The 19302-nt window shown below is 42.8% G+C and overlaps 1 protein-coding gene across 3 annotated transcripts in view; it reads right to left on the reverse strand.

Annotated features, from left to right (window-relative positions):
- LOC110530980 (disabled homolog 1) overlaps positions 1 to 18843 on the reverse strand; it is a 72847-nt gene extending 54004 nt beyond the window's left edge. For 2 of the 3 annotated variants that reach the window (XM_036986178.1, XM_036986177.1), the window contains exon 1: positions 18485 to 18841. The gene's annotated coding sequence lies outside the window, so the exon portion shown is untranslated. Of the gene's footprint in view, positions 1 to 18484 lie in introns of all 3 variants that reach the window. The other variant, XM_036986176.1, reaches the window with a different exon arrangement.
- Between the last annotated feature and the right edge of the window lie 459 nt (positions 18844 to 19302).

A 19302-nucleotide genomic window follows, 5' to 3' on the forward strand; every position in this document is an offset into this window, starting at 1 on the left:
TATTTATTCATTCAGCTCATTTATATTTCTCATGTTTTTAGTGTGAGGGATTGAGCGAACATGTCCTTTTTGAAGTAAGTCAATTTCACTTCAGTTTATTCTACACCTCCATACTCGTGTCTTTACTCAGTTTAGGAGACGAGGAGAGAGAGCGAGAGAGAGAGAGATATTTCAGGGGGCTAATTTAAGTAAAACAGATTTTGAGAAATGAAATCATTCTCAGGGGATAGTCCGCCCCCACCCCTGCCCCCACTATCCCCCTCCCCAGTCAAAAAATCTGGTGCTGTCGTCGTAACGGGATTAGCTAACAAATACAGCCTCTTGCCGTGTGAGGAAGGAAGCCTGATGAAATATGACAACTCTCTCCTCTTATCACTGAGAACATCAATCACTGAGTAAGCCATTGATTTTTGTGGAGGGAGTCAGTCACACACCTTTGCATGGCAAAGCCAGAGCCCTTGAGAATCAGGTATATATAACCTGTCATGCGGTATAAATGGAGTACGATGTGATGTGCTCAGAGTATGTTTTTGCAAAGACAAGAAAACGATTATCCCCGAGACATTCAATACGACACATACAATATTATAATATTAGTTAATTTTTCCATTAACATTGGAACTGATTTAACATTCTTTTGATTCCATTTTTAGATGTTGCCAACATGGTGACATATTAAATGATCTTTAACCAGCTCCCTGGACATACATAGTAATCAAACGACAAGTTAGGTTCCACTTCAGATCTTTACAATTTGATGTTAATCTGTGACTGCCTGTATCCCCTGATACTGAGACATGACAAACACAATTGATGTCCTGAATTTCACCAAAGGAAAAATTGAAATCGCATCAAAAAACTGATTTATAAATAAATACTTATAATATTAAATATTAAATTCAATCTCCATCATGACATTTAAGCTTCCTTTATGTGTACTGTACATCAGTCATGTTAACCAGCATCACTAGTCATAAACAGAACTAATGATAGGTGTGAATACAAGCCAACATCAAGTCATTCTATTTCCAGTTTATCTGTATTTGTTAATTGAGGCAGCATTTAAAACACAACCTCAGAGTAATATCAGGCTCGGATGGTACGATTAGTCCCTGGCTATCTGACAGATGGGTAACAGAGGTTGGACGGTCATCCATCACCAGCTACGACCTATTACACCTCTAGAACCAGCCTCGGCAGACATCACACTCCAGCCTGTGTGTGTGACGTCTGTCGACTAGCAGGCCCGGCCTGTCCCAAGATCATCTGTGTGGGTTACTGTGTTGCCAAGGCTGGCGTGGCCTGGGGGTGGTGGGTCTGTTTGTTTGACAGACTGGCTTTGGCACCTAGCACCGGTCATCTTTGTTACAAAACGCCCCCCAGCTTATGGATGGGGACAGGAGTGCCACAACCTGCCTGAGCTAGCTGCAGTGCCAGCCCGGCACCTGCGAGACTTGCCCTGCTGTTTTACCTCGTGTCACCTAGGTTGGTCCCAGCCAACAGCGACCATGTGCTCTCTACAGTACTTCAAGGGCTAATATGTTCTAAAATATGAGTGTTTTTACAAGGTTTCTTCTTTGGGCTTGACACATTTCAGGAGGCGTTACCTCTATGGATTCATCCATTGTTATCAAGCTCTCACAATGAATGCTAGTCTCTAGTCTCTGGTGTCCTATCAAGTGCCTGATAGCCCTCCATTATGAGATAAGACATAATTTGCTGCTGGTGGATAGCTAATTAGCTACTTATAATTGGTTAACCGCTCTATATGAGCCACACAGCGGTCTTTGATGTTACACTTCACTGTATCACTGTTTCCAGGCTACCAATTAACTGTGTTATTACATCTGTGAGCCCAAACAAAAAGGTTTTACAGTGCAAGATCTTGGTGGATTTTTTTATTTATTTATTTCACCTTTATTTAACCAGGTAGGCAAGTTGTAAACAAGTTCTCATTTACAATTGCGACCTGGCCAAGATAAAGCAAAGCAGTTCGACATACAACGACACAGAGTTACACATGGAGTAAAACAAACATACAGTCAATAATACAGTATAAACAAGTCTATATACGATGTGAGCAAATGAGGTGAGATAAGGGAGGTAAAGGCAAAAAAAGGCCATGGTGGCAAAGTAAATACAATATATCAAGTAAAACACTGGTATTTGGTATTTTCTGGTAGCTTAATTAGGCCTACTTTAAATTATTATTGAATTAAATTGGTAATACAATTAGCTTATAATGATGTACTTTGTAACCAGGTAGTTTCCAAATATATACTAGATCATTATGGGCCCATAAATGTAATTATTACTTCTGTTTTCTCTTCTCAGATACTAGGTGTGCTGCAGTTGTCTTGCCTGGCATTATAAAACAAATGAAATAATTCCAAAAACATTATACCGATAATCAGACACACCTCACTGCCTAATGTAAGGAAAACGATTACTGTTTAAACCCAGGTGTTAACAGTGAAACTGATTAGAGAGAGTCCTTTTCATAGTGCTGGACAGAGCAAAAGACAGTCAAAAAAAGATAGATTTCTGATTGAACCGTCTGTCTGGCCTTCCGAGAGGACCGATGGCATCTGATATCAGGCTGCCCCTTCATGCCCCATTAGTTAACCTCATTCCTGACATGATGGAAGAGCTCTGGGCCTAGCCACTGAAAAGACAGTGTGGGGAGGAGAGAAAGAGGAAGTGAGGGAGAAGAGAAAGAGGAATGAGGGAGAAGTGAGGGAGAAGAGAAAGAGAAATGAGGGAGAAGTGCGGGAGAAGAGAAAGAGGAATGAGGGAGAAGTGAGGGAGAAGAGAAAGAGGAATGAGGGAGAAGTGAGGGAGAAGAGAAAGAGGAATGAGGGAGAAGTGAGGGAGAAGAGAAAGAGGAATGAGGGAGAAGTGAGGGAGAAGAGAAAGAGAAATGAGGGAGAAGTGCGGGAGAAGAGAAAGAGGAATGAGGGAGAAGTGAGGGAGAAGAGAAAGAGGAATGAGGGTGAAGTGAGGGAGAAGAGAAAGAGGAATGAGGGAGAAGTGAGGGAGAAGAGAAAGAGGAATGAGGGAGAAGTGAGGGAGAAGAGAAAGAGGAATGAGGGAGAAGTGAGGGAGAAGAGAAAGAGGAATGAGGGAGAAGTGAGGGAGAAGAGAAAGTGGAATGAGGGAGAAGTGAGGGAGAAGAGAAAGAGGAATGAGGGAGAAGTGAGGGAGAAGAGAAAGAGGAATGAGGGAGAAGTGAGGGAGAAGAGAAAGAGGAATGAGGGAGAAGTGAGGGAGAAGAGAAAGAGGAATGAGGGAGAAGTAAGGGAGAAGAGAAAGAGGAATGAGGGAGAAGTGAGGGAGAAGAGAAAGAGGAATGAGGGAGAAGTGAGGGAGAAGAGAAAGAGGAATGAGGGAGAAGTGAGGGAGAAGAGAAAGAGGAATGAGGGAGAAGTGAGGGAGAAGAGAAAGAGAAATGAGGGAGAAGTGCGGGAGAAGAGAAAGAGGAATGAGGGAGAAGTGAGGGAGAAGAGAAAGAGGAATGAGGGTGAAGTGAGGGAGAAGAGAAAGAGGAATGAGGGAGAAGTGAGGGAGAAGAGAAAGTGGAATGAGGGAGAAGTGAGGGAGAAGAGAAAGTGGAATGAGGGAGAAGTGAGGGAGAAGAGAAAGTGGAATGAGGGAGAAAGAGAAAGAAACATACTGTTCTCTTCTGTTCATGTGATGCGTTGCAGCAGTATACTAATTTTCCTCCTGATCACTTCAGGTTCACTGGATACAGCTGGTACACTACATTAGTATTTGCCAGCACAGTTGCTTCTTTACCACGCGGATTTATGTCAAAATAAACCTTGGAGCAGTGCACTCACTTAGCCACAGCTTCAACAGGGCCAGGCATGGGTGGGCACAGGGTTAGAGAGGGTCTGCCCTCTAAAACGCTCCTACATTAGCCAGTTTACCAGCTCAGCTTCCAGCACAAAGGGCCGCATTTAATAGGGAGAAGAGGGAACTTTAAGTCTGGGATGTGACATAAATGAGAAAACATACGGCTTCCACACACAAATCATAGAAGTTGTGAGTCTTACTAAGGTTTCTTTGAACTACATTCAATAGCTGTATATTGCTGAGATTGATGCTATGCCATTGTATCATCAAAGGCATATTTGTACTCAGGAATGAGTGTAGCAACTACCTTGCTTTGGCAACAGTAATAAACCAAGCAAATTACACAGATCAAAAGAAAATACAATTCCCACTTATTCATGTACATCTACATTATATGCTCTATAAGTCTTCTATCGTTCTTCATGTCAAGTCTCAGCTTGTCGGTTAAGAGCGTTGGGACAGTAACTGAAAGGTCACTGGTTGGAATCTCCAGCTAACGAGGTGAAAAATCTGTTGCTGTGCCCTTGAGCAAGGCACTTATCCACAGCGACTTACACAAACAATTATGGTTAAGAGTGTCTGCTAAATAAGTAAATTGTAAAATGTCTCATTCTATAGGTCTGGTCTCCTAACGTGACTCCTACTGTCTAGAAATACAGGCCGTGTGCATGCTGCTGTGTGTTAGTCTGCGTGAGGAGAGGCTGGACCAAGGTAGCCTGGGATGAGTAATTGGGCAGTAGGAAGCTCCAACCCCCTTCGATGTCTCTCTATGGCTTCCCTGAGGAGTCTTTAATTCACTGTTGATTTGCTCTGTTGTTGTGCTCTGTCTCAGTGTCTAAACAGTGTGTTCAAACAGCCTATTTAGCACATTCAGTGGGCGAGAACTGGGCCGGCTCCAGGAGAGGAGGCCATGAGGAACACTCAACCACCTCGTATTTAACCAAGACAACACATTTCTCTGGCCCTTTTCCTCTCTCTCTCTCTGTCTCTCTCTTTATCTCTGTATTTTTGTACCAGCCTTCCTCCATCAAAATCATCCTCTCTCTCTCTCTTTCTCTCTCTCTCTCTCTCTCTCTCTCTCTCTCTCTCTCTCTTCTCTCTCTCTCTTCTCTCTCTCTCTCTCTCTCTCTCTCTCTCTCTCTCTCTCCCTCTCTCCCTCTCTCCCTCTCTCTCTCCCTCTCTCCCTCTCTCCCTCTCTCCCTCTCTCTCTCTCTCTCTCCCCCTCTCTCTCTCTCTCTCTCTCCCTCTCTCTCTCTCTCTCTCCCTCTCTCTCTCTCTCTCTCTCTCTCTCTCTCTTCTCTCTCTCTCTCTCTCTCTCTCTCTCTCTCTCTCTCTCTCTCTCTCTCTCTCCCCCCCTAGTTATGAACAGAGAGTTGAGGCAAGTTTTCTTTGAACATTACAAAACTAGACAGAGTAGCTCATTATTTCATGCAGCTAGTAATTAATGAAACTTTTAAAGGTTATTTTTCCATCTCCGTGTTTAACTTTGAACTACAGTAAATAAACAGCTGAGAGATGTCTCCCATAATTGCTAAAGGGTCATTGATACAATAAAACATGTGTGAGCTGAGCCAACACTATGTCAACTCAACTGTGACCACAATATTTAGCTGAGCCAACACTATGTCAACTCAACTGTGACCACAATATTTAGTTGAGCCAACACTATGTCAACTCAACTGTGACCACCATATTTAGTTGAGCCAACACTATGTCAACTCAACTGTGACCACCATATTTAGCTGAGCCAACACTATGTCAACTCAACTGTGACCACCATATTTAGCTGAGCCAACACTATGTCAACTCAACTGTGACCACCATATTTAGCTGAGCCAACACTATGTCAACTCAACTGTGACCACCATATTTAGCTGAGCCAACACTATGTCAACTCAACTGTGACCACCATATTTAGCTGAGCCAACACTATGTCAACTCAACTGTGACCACCATATTTAGCTGAGCCAACACTATGTCAACTCAACTGTGACCACAATATTTTGTCATGACAGAGTTTTTATTATGGTTTTAATACATTTGAATACAAAAACATCTTGATTGTAGAGTATTGTAGTCATGTGGTTTGAAGGTCAATCACCTTAACAAACCGCTTCTGTGAGACAGAAAATAACTAACCGTCTTGATGCACAATGTGACTGGGAAAAACCATTGGCATTGCCAGGGAGTCTGCTCTGTTGACTAACTGAAAGGTCATCTGAAAGGTCATCATTTGGAACATGCTTTACATAGCCACCAGGGAAACATTGGTTGAGTCAAACGTTGTGTCAATGTTATTTCACCATGCCTCATTATCAACGTAATCACATTGCATCAACCTGGCTTGAATTAATTAGCCAAAAGCCATCAACATACACCGTTAAGCAGGGATGTCAAACTCATTCCACAAAGGGCCGGGTGTCTGCAGGTTTTTGGTTTTTACTTTCAATTAAGCTCTAGACAACCAGGTGAGGGGAGTTCCTTACTAATTAGTGACCTTAATTAATCAATCAAGTCCAAGGGAGGAGCGAAAACCGCAGACACTCAGCCCTCTGTGGAATGAGTTTGACACGTGTGCCGTTAAGACTTAAACCCGGAAGTACTAATGAAGAGGTGAAAGATCTCTTTTCTAAGAGAGCAGTTCCAGTAAACACAGACAATCATGCAGTCAAGAAACAAAACATTGTTCTTGCCTTAAATTAACCCAGGTTTCAATTAAAAATCGTTTCAAGGTTTGGTTGGCTTCAAATTGAATTCACGCTCACAGACAACTCAATCAAATATCAATCAAGGTTGGACATTTATAATACCTGATCTCATTGCCCAGAGGGCAGGCTGGTATTTCTTAACCTTGTTCACTAACTACATGCCAGATATTGATGTGGTGGTGGTGATGATGATCTCCTTCACGCACGCGCCACACACACACACACACACACACACACACACACACACACACACACTACACACACTACACACACTACACACACACACACACACACACACACACACACACACACACACACACACACACACACACACACACACACACACACACACACACACACACACACACACACACACACACACACACACACACACACAGACTCGCTCCTTCATCTTCTCCTATCCCTCTTATTGTGGTGCAGTCTGTCAGCTATAGTAATTAGTTGTGCTCCCAACACACCTCAACGTCTCCTCAATGTTGCTCATTAATCTCACATGAGTGATTAGGCCACGAAGCACCATAACGAATGGAGCCGCCGCGGCGGGAGGCGGGAGGGAGGTGTGAAACTGGGTGTGAAACTGTTGTCATCTCATATGTTATCACACTCAGGAGATTAGCTAGGGATATAACCACACCACAGCCCATTGGCAGTTAATCATGCTGCTAATGATAAGTGAAATATTCTTGCTGTCGCTACAATGGCAACCGCCAAGGTCATGGACTCACATATTGCTTGGTTGGCTAGCCCCTTTAGTAATATATGAAAAGTTATCTACGACCAGATATGGGATGCTCCTGGTACAGTAAAATCTTTTAAGTCTTCAGAACAAGGGTCTCCAATTCTCAAGACTTGGCTGTGTATTTCTGGGTCTCAGGGTAACAGTCCTGATTTAGGATCAGTGGAGTCTTTTAGATAATAATGAATACAGTTCTATATACTATATGGACAGGAAGGATCATAGAGCAGCACTCCTACTCTGAGATGTTTTGTGAATATTTACAATATGAGGATTTTATTTACAAAACACTATATCCACAAATCTTTTAAATTAAAAATGATTGCTTATGTGTACCTTCATGTGTGTGTAAAATATTACTGCTCTCAGATTTTTTATTAATAGATTTTAGATGTGTTTTTCATTGTTTAGGTGGAATGGAATGTTTGTATCCTCTATATTTGACTGGGATTTTTTATTTTACCTTTATTTAACTAGACAAGTCAGTTAAGAACAAATTCTTATTTTCAATGATGGCCAAGGAACAGTGGGTTAACTGCCTTGTCAAGGGAAGAATGGCAGATTTTTACCTTGTCAGGTTTGGGTTTTGATGTTGCAACCTTTTGGTTATAAGTCCAACGCTCTAACCACTAGGCTACCTGCCGCCCCCATGATATGTGCTTGTCTTAAGATGAATGCACTGACTGTAAGTCACTCTGGATAAGAGCATCTGCTAAATGACTCAAATTTAAAATATTACTGTATAAAATTTGTAAAATATTGATGTCACAAATGTATCATTTGTACAGTATTTTTTATAAGAAATGTAGTTATTTGTCACATTTGACTGTGTAAAGCCTAGCAATACTACATACTTCTCTGAGAGTGAGGTGGATATATAGCGTTTGCAACAAAACATGATTATTTGTCTCTCTGAAATGAAACCATCAAGTGATAGATATTAAACAACCCATGCCAGCATCAGATAGTGATAAAACACACCAATCTCTTTCATGATTTCTTTAAACAATAAAAGCTAAATTACCAACATTTCTGAAAATGTATATATAGAGTTTTGGAATGAAACTATTCATATTGTCTTAGCACTGGGTAAACAAAAGTCTGCAAAACAAGACCAGTAGTGAAAACCCTGCTTTAAAATATGATTGTCTAAAGTAACATCTTGACAACGACTTCTGTAGAGGAGAGTTTAAGTAATGTGGAAGAACTGGAATCAGACAAAGTGGGGCAGAACAATGACATCATGTCAGAGGCATGATGTGACTGACGATGCCACACTGTGCTATTGTGCTCCTTCTGCCAATATTATGTAGCTAGCCAGGGTAGGATGGTCCTCTTTGCATGGTGTTAAACCTCTCCTACAGAGGACATCTCTACTATACACACACACATACAGACATTACAGGCACCTTGACACACACACACACACACACACACACACACACACACACACACACACACACACACACACACACACACACACACACACACACACACTGTACACACTGTACACACTGTACACACTTTACACACACAAACACACACATTAGAATCATATAGGAGATCTGACCTCAGCAGCTGTATGGAATACTGGTTCTACTCCACAGATAAGGCCAAACAACAATGAAATCTGGCCGAATTAAACCCACGCAGTTGAGAAAACAGAGTTGTGTAAACAAGGCATTTCATTACAGTTTTTTTTCAATCGCTTTGGTGCAATTTCACAAGCACAGTGCCTTCAGCAAGTATTCAGACCACTTGACTTTTTCCAAATGTTGTTAAATTACAGCCTTATTCTAACATGGATTAAATAAAAAAAATCCTCAGCAATCTACACACAATACCCCATAATGACAAAGCAAAAACAGGTTTTTAGAATAGAAAACACAAATACCTTATTTACATAAGTATTCAGAACCTTTGCTAAGAAAATTAGCTCAGGTACATTCTGTTTCCATTGATCCTCCCTGAGATGTTTCTACAACTTGATTAGAGTCCACTTGTGGTAAATTCAATTGATTGGACATTTGCAAAGGCACACAGCTGTCTATATAAGGTAACCACAGTTGATAGTGCATGTCAGAGCAAACACCAACTCTTCCTAGATCTGGCCGCCCAGACAAACTGAGCAATCAGGGGAGAAGGGCCTTGGTCAGGGAGGTGACCAAGAACCTGATTGTCACTCTGACAGAGCTCTAGAGTCCCTCTGTGGAGATGGGAGAACCTTCCAGAAGGACAACCATCTCTGCAGCACTCCATCAATCAGGCCTTTATGGTAGTGGCCAGACACAAGCCACTCCTCAGTAAAAGGCACATGACAGCCCACTTGGAGTTTGTCAAAAGGCACCTAAAGAGCCTCAAGCCATGAGAAACAAGATTTTCTGGTCTGATGAAACCAAAATGGAACTCTTTGGCTTGAATGCCAAGTGTCATGTCTGGAGGAAACCTGGCACCATCCCTATGGTGAAGCATGGTGGTAGCAGCATCATGCTGTGGGGATGTTTTTCAGTGGCAGGGACTGGAAGACTAGTCAAGATCGAGGCAAAGATGAACGGAGCAAAGTACAGAGAGATCTTCGATGAAAACCTGCTCCAGAACACACAGGACCTCAGACTGGGACGAAGGTTCACCTTCCAACAGAACAACGACCCTAAGCACACAGCCAAGACAATGCAGGATTGGCTTCGAGACGGGTCTCTGAATGTCCTTGAGTGGCCCAGCCAGAGCCCAGAATTGAACCCGATCGAACATCTCTGTTGAGACCTGAAAATAGCTGTGCAGCAACGCTCCACATCCAACCTGACAGAGCTTGAAAGGATCTGCAGAGAAGAATGGGAGAAACTCCCCAAATACAGGTGTGCCAAGCTTGTAGCATCATACCCAAGAAGACTTGAGGGTGTAATAGCTGCCAAAGATGCTTCAACAAAGTACTGAGTAAAGGGTCTGAATACTTATGTAAATGTGATATTTCCATTTTTTTTTTTTTTTTATACATTTCAAACATTTCTAAAAACTTGGGGTATTGTGTGTAGATTGATGGGGGGGGGGGGTCTAGTTAATACATTTTAGAATAAAGCTGTAACCTAACAAAATGTAGAAAAAGTCAAGGGGTCTGAATACTTTCTGAAGGCTCTGTATGTGGTGAATTTTCAAAACTTTGTACAAAACTGGTAACACTTGTAACGTGGCAGGTATCATATTATTAGAAACATCAGGTTAAGCAGGGACTAGTTTGCATCAAGCCTGTCTTGAGAATTTGGCCACAGGTTCTCATCAAAATCACAGTGAATGTCTTCATTGTTCATGCCCCTGGGGAAAAACCTTTTGACATGGCAAATCCAAGCCTGATATAGGTCTGGATTGAAAACGTTTGCCTCATCCATGACCCGAAGGACGGTGGTACTCTCATGGGGATGGCAATCATGCATCTTCCACCTGTATTGTATTTTACAGTATTGTATTGTACTTATTATATATTGTAGTGGTCCTGCATCACTCAGTTAGTAAGAACATGGCACTAGCAACACCAGAGTTGTGGGTTCGATTCCCACTGGTGTCAGATACGTAAATGTGTGGACTAACTGTTGTCACTTAGCATAAAAACGTCAGCTATGTAAATGTCATATATTATGGTATTACAGTACTGTATTGGCCAATGACCTTTTAGTAAATCAGTGTGTGACCCTGTCAACAAAAAAAACAGCAACTTAATTTTAGATGAATGTTTAGTCAATTGAGTCTTAATGCACGACATACAGTACATGATCTGATCTTGTCAAAATCTGATTTTTTTTCCAAACTTACTGTGAAGTAAAATCATAATAGTCATCATAGTACATTATACAGTATATTACACTTTATAAGTTTCTACTTTACAAACATACATTTCCAATATGTTGTTCTCAAAATCTGTAGTAGACAAACTAGTATAAAATATATAGGTTTACCAAATGGTTAAGTGTTTGTCAATTAAGAGCAGTCCGATTAAGTAAGTAATAATGTAATGTTTTTTCCAATCCACATCATATTATATGTGATAGCCTATATTTGACTCCAGTGGTGTAAAGTAACTAAGTAAAAATACTTTGAAGTACTACCTAAGTAGTTTGTTGGGTATCTGTACTTTACTATTTATATTTATTTGACAACTTTTCCATTTACTTCACTACATTCCTAAAGGTCAGATGTACTTTTTACTCCATGCATTTTCCCTGACACCCAAAAGTACTTGTTACATTTAGAATGCTCAAGCAGAACAGCAATATGGTCCAATTCACACACATATTAATATAACATGTTGTCATGCCTCTGATCTGGCGGCCTCAATAACACAAATACTGTGTTTTTAAATGATGTCTGAGTTTTGGTGTGTGCCCCTGGCTGTCTGTAAATAAAACATTTAAATTAAAATTCCTGCTGAAAACAGAAAACATACAGACACACCACTTCATCTAGCTAGTACTCCTGAAACATGACTCACACCATCAACCACACATGGAGTACTACTCTAGTCTGAGGTAGGTTAGTATCAAGTGGTGAAGGGATGAAACTGTAGAGACCTTACTACTCAAAGGTGATGAATGCTCTGACACTGACGGAGCCTCCTCTAGTCCTCTAACTCTAGTGCATCTGTGAGAGCAGATGAATGGGGAGGAGTGTTCGATAAATTGGGTCACACGAACATGGGGTTTCTGGGTAATGCGGTGAAAACGCTTGAGGAGTTGCAGTTGGAACAGCACGTGTTGGAATAGACAAATTGGGGCAGAACTCCTCTGACGATGAGTTCCCCCATCTCCTAAACCTACAACCATGTAAGTGGGTTTTACCTACTTTTACACACACACACACACACACACATTATAAAGACACACATATGCACGGACACACACACATGCACACATAGAGTACACACACATATGCACGCACCTGCAGAGACACATACATACACACACACACATACACATACACATACACATACACATACACACACACACACAGCGAGAGAGAGAAATATATCCCTAATGCAACACATGAACTGTGTTGTATTACTATTGCTTGATGTATATAGCACACAATTGAATATGTGCTTGAAGGGCTCTTCTCTACCCCTTTCTCCTTCCATTTGTCTTGGTCAGTGAGTCTGTTACCTTGGCACTGATAAGGTGAGTGAGTCTGTTACCTTGGCAGTGATGAGGTCAGTGAGTCTGTTACCTTGGCACTGATAAGGTGAGTGAGTCTGTTACCTTGGCAGTGATGAGGTCAGTGAGTCTGTTACCTTGGCACTGATAAGGTGAATGAGTCTGTAACCTTGGCACTGATAAGGTGAGTGAGTCTGTTACCTTGGCAGTGATGAGGTCAGTGAGTCTGTTACCTTGGCACTGATAAGGTGAGTGAGTCTGTTACCTTGGCAGTGATGAGGTGAGTGAGTCTGTCACCTTGGCAGTGATAAGGTGAGTGAGTCTGTTACCTTGGCACTGATGAGGTGAGTGAGTCTGTTACCTTGGCACTGATAAGGTGAGTGAGTCTGTTACCTTGGCACTGATAAGGTGAGTGAGTCTGTCACCTTGGCAGTGATAAGGTGAGTGAGTCTGTTACCTTGGCACTGATAAGGTGAATGAGTCTGTTACCTTGGCACTGATAAGGTGAGTGAGTCTGTTACCTTGGCAGTGATGAGGTGAGTGAGTCTGTAACCTTGGCACTGATAAGGTGAGTGAGTCTGTTACCTTGGCAGTGATGAGGTCAGTGAGTCTGTTACCTTGGCACTGATAAGGTGAGTGAGTCTGTCACCTTGGCAGTGATGAGGTGAGTGAGTCTGTTACCTTGGCAGTGATGAGGTGAGTGAGTCTGTTACCTTGGCAGTGATGAGGTGAGTGAGTCTGTTACCTTGGCAGTGATGAGGTGAGTGAGTATGTTACCTTGGCAGTGATGAGGTGAGTGAGTCTGTTACCTTGGCAGTGATGAGGTGAGTGAGTATGTTACCTTGGCAGTGATGAGGTGAGTGAGTCTGTTACCTTGGCAGTGATGAGGTGAGTGAGTATGTTACCTTGGCAGTGATGAGGTGAGTGAGTCTGACACCTTGGCAGTGATGAGGTGAGTGAGTCTGTTACCTTGGCAGTGATGAGGTGAGTGAGTCTGTTACCTTGGCAGTGATGAGGTGAGTGAGTCTGTTACCTTGGCAGTGATGAGGTGTGTGTCTGTCACCTTGGCAGTGATGAGGTGAGTGAGTCTGTTACCTTGGCAGTGATGAGGTGAGTGAGTCTGTTACCTTGGCAGTGATGAGGTGAGTGAGTATGTTACCTTGGCAGTGATGAGGTGTGAGTCTGTCACCTTGGCAGTGATGAGGTGAGTGAGTCTGTCACCTTGGCAGTGATGAGGTGAGTGAGTCTGTCACCTTGGCAGTGATGAGGTGAGTGAGTTTGTCACCTTGGCAGTGATGAGGTGAGTGAGTATGTCACCTTGGCAGTGATGAGGTGAGTGAGTCTGTCACCTTGGCAGTGATGAGGTGAGTGAGTCCGGTACCTTGGCAGTGATGAGGTGAGTGAGTCTGTTACCTTGGCAGTGATGAGGTGAGTGAGTCTGACACCTTGGCAGTGATGAGGTGAGTGAGTCTGTTACCTTGGCAGTGATGAGGTGAGTGAGTCTGTTACCTTGGCAGTGATGAGGTGAGTGAGTCTGTTACCTTGGCAGTGATGAGGTGAGTGAGTCTGTTACCTTGGCACTGATGAGGTGAGTATGTTACCTTGGCAGTGATGAGGCAAACTAGATTTGGGGATGGATAGATCTCTGTAATCACATGCTGCCTCCCCTTGGCAATGAGGAGTGAAGTCAATATTGAAGCGGATACAGACAAGAGGCCTCTCTTTTCCATTTCTCTCTCTCTCTCTCTCTCTCTCTCTCTCTCTCTCTCTCTCTCTCTCTCTCTCTCTCAATTCAATTCAATTCAATTCAAGGGCTTTATTGGCATGGGAAACACGTGTTAACAAAGCAAGTGAGGTAGATAATATATAAAGTGAATATATAAAGTGAAATAAACAATAAAAATTAACAGTAAACATTACACATACAGAAGTCTCTCTCCCTCTCTCGCTCTCTCTCTCTCTCCCTCTCTCTCTCTCTCTCTCTCTCTCTCTCTCTCTCTCTCTCTCTCTCTCTCTCTCTCTCTCGCCCTCTTTAGATTTATCTACAGCTCTGCAGCCTCATACTTCAATAGATGGATGGTTATTTCAAATGGTGCCAACTGGCCCTACATGAGTTGAGCTGAAGGTCACAGTGACTCATTTCAATAGAGACTGGGCTGGGCAGCTCATTTTAGTAGTACTGAGACTTGGCGGGCGGCTCATATCAATAGAGAGACTGGGCGGCTTTGTATTGAAAAACCCACCAAAAATATACCCATACAGAATATCGATTGGAAAACACCAAAACACCTGTGAGCTGGATTATGGTTTATATCAGACTTAAAGTCACATAAGTAGGCTATATCACAGTCATACAGTGATACTACAAAAACTATAGCAAATTGTATGGTACAGTAGAAACTCTGGTACAGATTGCATTGGAACCTGGAGGCATATGGCAGGCTGCCTCACACCTCCCAGACAATTGAGTCTTAATGATTCATTGGTTTGGCATGCTACATCTCCCCAGTGATGGTGGGTGTCAGTGATGCACTGGAGATTCCATGCAGTTCCTTGGAAGTGGAGTGGCCAGAAAGAGTGATGGCTGAGAAGGCTGTTCTGGCTCAGTGTCCAGGCCAGATGCTGTAGTCTGACTCTGTGGTTCACACACCCACTGACAAACTCCACCCTCTCACTCACTCTTCATCAGATGTTTCAGGTCAAATCAACTATTATTCTGTCTGCACAATAAAATAATGATGATTGTGACTTTTCTACACCATTTGTTTCAGACACAGTCTTCAGATTTGGGATCAGCTGACCTCATCATTCAAACTCCCATCATAGAAAATGTAAAAATTGCCTAATCCAGATAGATATCTCAAGATGTTTTCATTTACCACACGATTTGGAATATGTCTTAGTGTGTCACTATGTTATTCCTTCTGTCCAGTGATTCCCATCAAACCTTTATTTGAGGACAGAAGCACTTGTCATGATGACATAACGCCAACCAAACACCTGCCTGAAACAAACTCCCACAATTCACTTAATCTGAACAAAGTACTGCATTGTACCTAATCTAAAATGTCTGCCTCCTTTTCACCCCTAACCTGCACCTGTCCTCTTAGCTAACATCTTCTTTTATTGTGACAAGCAAGGTCGGGAGAGAGATACGAGCACAATGAGAGTTCATTCTTATTTGAGCTAGCTCAGTGAATTAAATGATTCTAGAAGATTTAGGCCGCTGCAGCGACAACGTTCTTCTATACAGCCCTACATGTTCGTGTCTATGTTTCCACTGCTCTTGAAGATGCAGCACCGCAGGGCCTTACGGGAGGAGTCCTGTGGGAGTTCAATTTGAGGTAATGCTACTGCAGTAACAATACAGAAGAGAAAACATCAGATTTAAGAAAGCTTTCAGTAGGACAAAAGAAGAATCACATCACTTTGGAAAAGTGGAGAAGAGTAACAAAAACAAGCAAGCATTAGGAGCGTGCTTCACGGAACAACAACCAACAGGATAGGTAGGCTATGTTGTTCATTTTTGTAATATCAGATTTCAGGGAAACAACATGAAATGTAAAAAGAGAACATCCTATTTCACCCTTTTTCTTTTTACACTAGTTTCAGATTGGGGAAAGGCATTATAGTCTTAATCCGTTAGCACAGCTCCCATACTCCCTCCCTGGTTCTGCTGCCTGGCTGTCAGGAGTTTACATTCCACAGGGAGAGCAACAAAGATCTGCTTGCTGCAGAAGTTAATAATCTTCAATGTTTTTGTGCCGTACCATCTAAGCCTCACAACCCACCAGAGGATTGCAAGAAACTGTTATGGGACTGCTGCATTAAACTGAATAAAACAGAAAATGTGTGTGTGTGTGGGGGTGGGGGGGGGGGGGGGGGGGTTGTGGGGGTTGTGGTGTGGGGTGTGGTGTGTGGAGTGTGGTGTGTGGTGTGGGGGATGTGGTGTGGGGGGTGTGGTGTGGGGTGTGGTGTGTGGGGGGTTTGGTGTGGGGGGTGGGGGGTAATGTGGTGTGGGGGGTGGTGTGTGGGGTGTGTGGTGTGGGGTGGTGTAGGGGGTGTGGTGTGGGGTGTGGGGGGAGGGGGGGGGGTGTTGGTTCTTCTATCCTTGCGGGTCCCTAAAATCCCCAAATGTTCCCACAAGGATAGTAAAACAAGGAAAATTCTACCTCGTACCCGTGACGGCAAAACCTATTTTGAACTAAGGGGTTAGGATTAGGGTTAGGAGTTATGTTTAAGTTTAGGGTTTGGGTTATGGGTTAAGGTTAGGGTGAGGGTTAAGGTTCAGGTTATGGTTAAGGGTTAGGGGTTAGGGAAAATAAGATTTTGAATGGAAATACATTTTAGGCCACCTCGAGGACAGAATAACATAACGTGTGTGTGTGTGTGTGTGCGTGCACGCGTGTGCACTGCTTCAGCTCTGATGGGTAGCAGGACTTTTCTTTAAAGGCATTTACTGCGTTTGGCAGATTATAGAGGAAGACACCCCTGAACCCTGCCACTCTGCCCCCTGCAGTGCTACATCATAGACACTGTTCTTTGTGGATAAACAGTGGAGCCACACCACAAACAGGGCCTCAGGCCTCTAAACCAATCAATCACTCTGTTGTTCACATCATTAGCTGTTAGAATCTAATTCAATCTGTGCCACTGCTATCTGGAGCAGTCTGACACCAGCCAGCCACTCAAGTAATGCCTTTTTCCTATCACTTGTCTTCGAGGTCATCGCTGGTTGAAAGGTTGGTTGAGCTACTCCTTCAAATGACCTGTTGATGCAGACACCACTGACCACCATACTGTACATATGGTTGAATCTTCTACGGTCTCCTCCATGTAGGAAATGATTATTGATAGTCCAATGAACAATTACACTGAGCTCACTGCCCATTCTCTGTCCAGTGCCAGCCAAAAGGATGGATGGGTGGGTTGGTTGGTTGTTATTTTTTCCTCAAGAAAATGTCTGGTTGAGTCTGGTTCTTTTCAAAGTCTCGCCCATCCATATAAATATGATATTGATAGTCCATCAATAAAAGGTCTAAAGCATGAGGAATTTCTGGTTAATTATATTTTAACAGAATCCAAATAGAACATCTCGACTCCACACACTAACCTATACAACTCCACACAGCCCACCCACAACTCCCTCTCTAGGAGAAGACACGACCATAAATGAAGGGGTGATTTGACGCGGTGAAGCAGTAGAGACAACCCCCAAGCGCACATGAAAGCTCCTCCAAACACCAACATTTTTCACAATAATGAACCGTGATTAGTAGGCCTAGACCCCAAGCATATTCTATGATTTCCCGGCATCACTGAGCGCTTCGGTTCCATCCACAGGTACCGCACGCTGCATCCCGATTCAAACGGATGCAAACACAGACCGTTATAGTTGGTGCGCATACTGTTCGAGTACCACAGCTTGAACTGCAACAAGGGTAACCTATCTATCATTAAGTTCAACACACGTCTACTGTCAAATGTATTTTCATTTCGATTTCCTATATACAAATATCCACTCAAATTGCAAACGCTCCCGGTGAGGCGTTTGGAGTGCTTAATCTGCATGAAGGGGGCTTGTCATTCCAACAGCGGACCTTGGACGGAGCTGGTGTGTGTGGTTCCCCTGAAATTAAAGTATATTCTTAAAATTATCCCCTGTCATACTGCATCAGAATAGGAGTCAGACAACTTTCAAATTAAAATTATGGAAATGTGTCTGTGCGCATTATATTCCGGGCAACTGCGACTGGTTAACAGAGGATCCGGTATGTAGGCTACAGCAATACAACATTCAATTCAGAGAAATAGCCTAGGCTACATAATGATAAAGCCTCATCTCTGAAATCGAATTATTGTCATTCGGTCACCTAAATAGACAGTTCTAACAACAATTCTCATCAGAAATCAAGGCAAAAAACGTGTAGGTGAGCTCTTTAGCATCACATAACATAGTCTAACCCCAACTTGATTGTAAAATAGCCTATAATATAGAATATGTTTACTACAGATCTGACACTTACCCTTTCATATGACAGCTATGCTGAAATTTCCAGTTTAACCGTTTTAATCCAAATCAGGTTCCGGTTCGTTTGCGCGATCTGTTTTCGCTTCTTAGAGAGAAAAAAATCCATTCCTTAATTCCATTTGCAGGACACGCACGCAATAAAATCACATTGGGTCGACTCTCATTTTTCGACAATTTTACTATTTCAGTGTTTCGTGGACATATCTTATTTTTTATCTTATTTTTAAAATTATTTTACCGCCGCTGAAGTTGCCTAGTTACCCCTGTCTCTCATTCAAGGTGGCTCAAGCGCTGTATACAGCGGCCAATCATAAAAGCAGCCCTGGATTAACTATTTCTTGGCTCCGCTATTCTAGTTTCAAGCTAAAATTAGGGAAGTGGGCGGGGAAAGTGGGCCCCCGGTGACAGAAAAAAAAATAATGTGCACGGAGAATAATGTAGAAAGGGGGTTCCGTTAGAGTGGATGGTCTGGATTGGAGGGGGAGGGGAAGAGGAAGAGGATTAAGCGTTTCACAAAAATAAAGGGGGGAAGGGGCAGAGGGAGACCAGTTGCCCATGGACTTGTAGTTCTCACACAGAGAGCACACAGCAGGCTTATCTTGGACAATATCTACAATGAATGATCCCAGCCTGAATATGAAAACAGCCAACCATGACAGATATCTTCCTCACCTCACCTCGCTCAGAGAGGAGGAGGTAAATGTTCTCATGTTGTTTCGACAGTCAAATATCTGGCAAATTTCTGGAAATCGCAAAGATCAATCCATCAGGCTCCTTAACCAGCCATCATCTTGATCCTTAACCACCCATCTA

This window comes from Oncorhynchus mykiss, chromosome 8 (assembly GCF_013265735.2).
Source record: "Oncorhynchus mykiss isolate Arlee chromosome 8, USDA_OmykA_1.1, whole genome shotgun sequence".
Classification (NCBI taxonomy): Eukaryota; Metazoa; Chordata; class Actinopteri; order Salmoniformes; family Salmonidae; genus Oncorhynchus; species Oncorhynchus mykiss.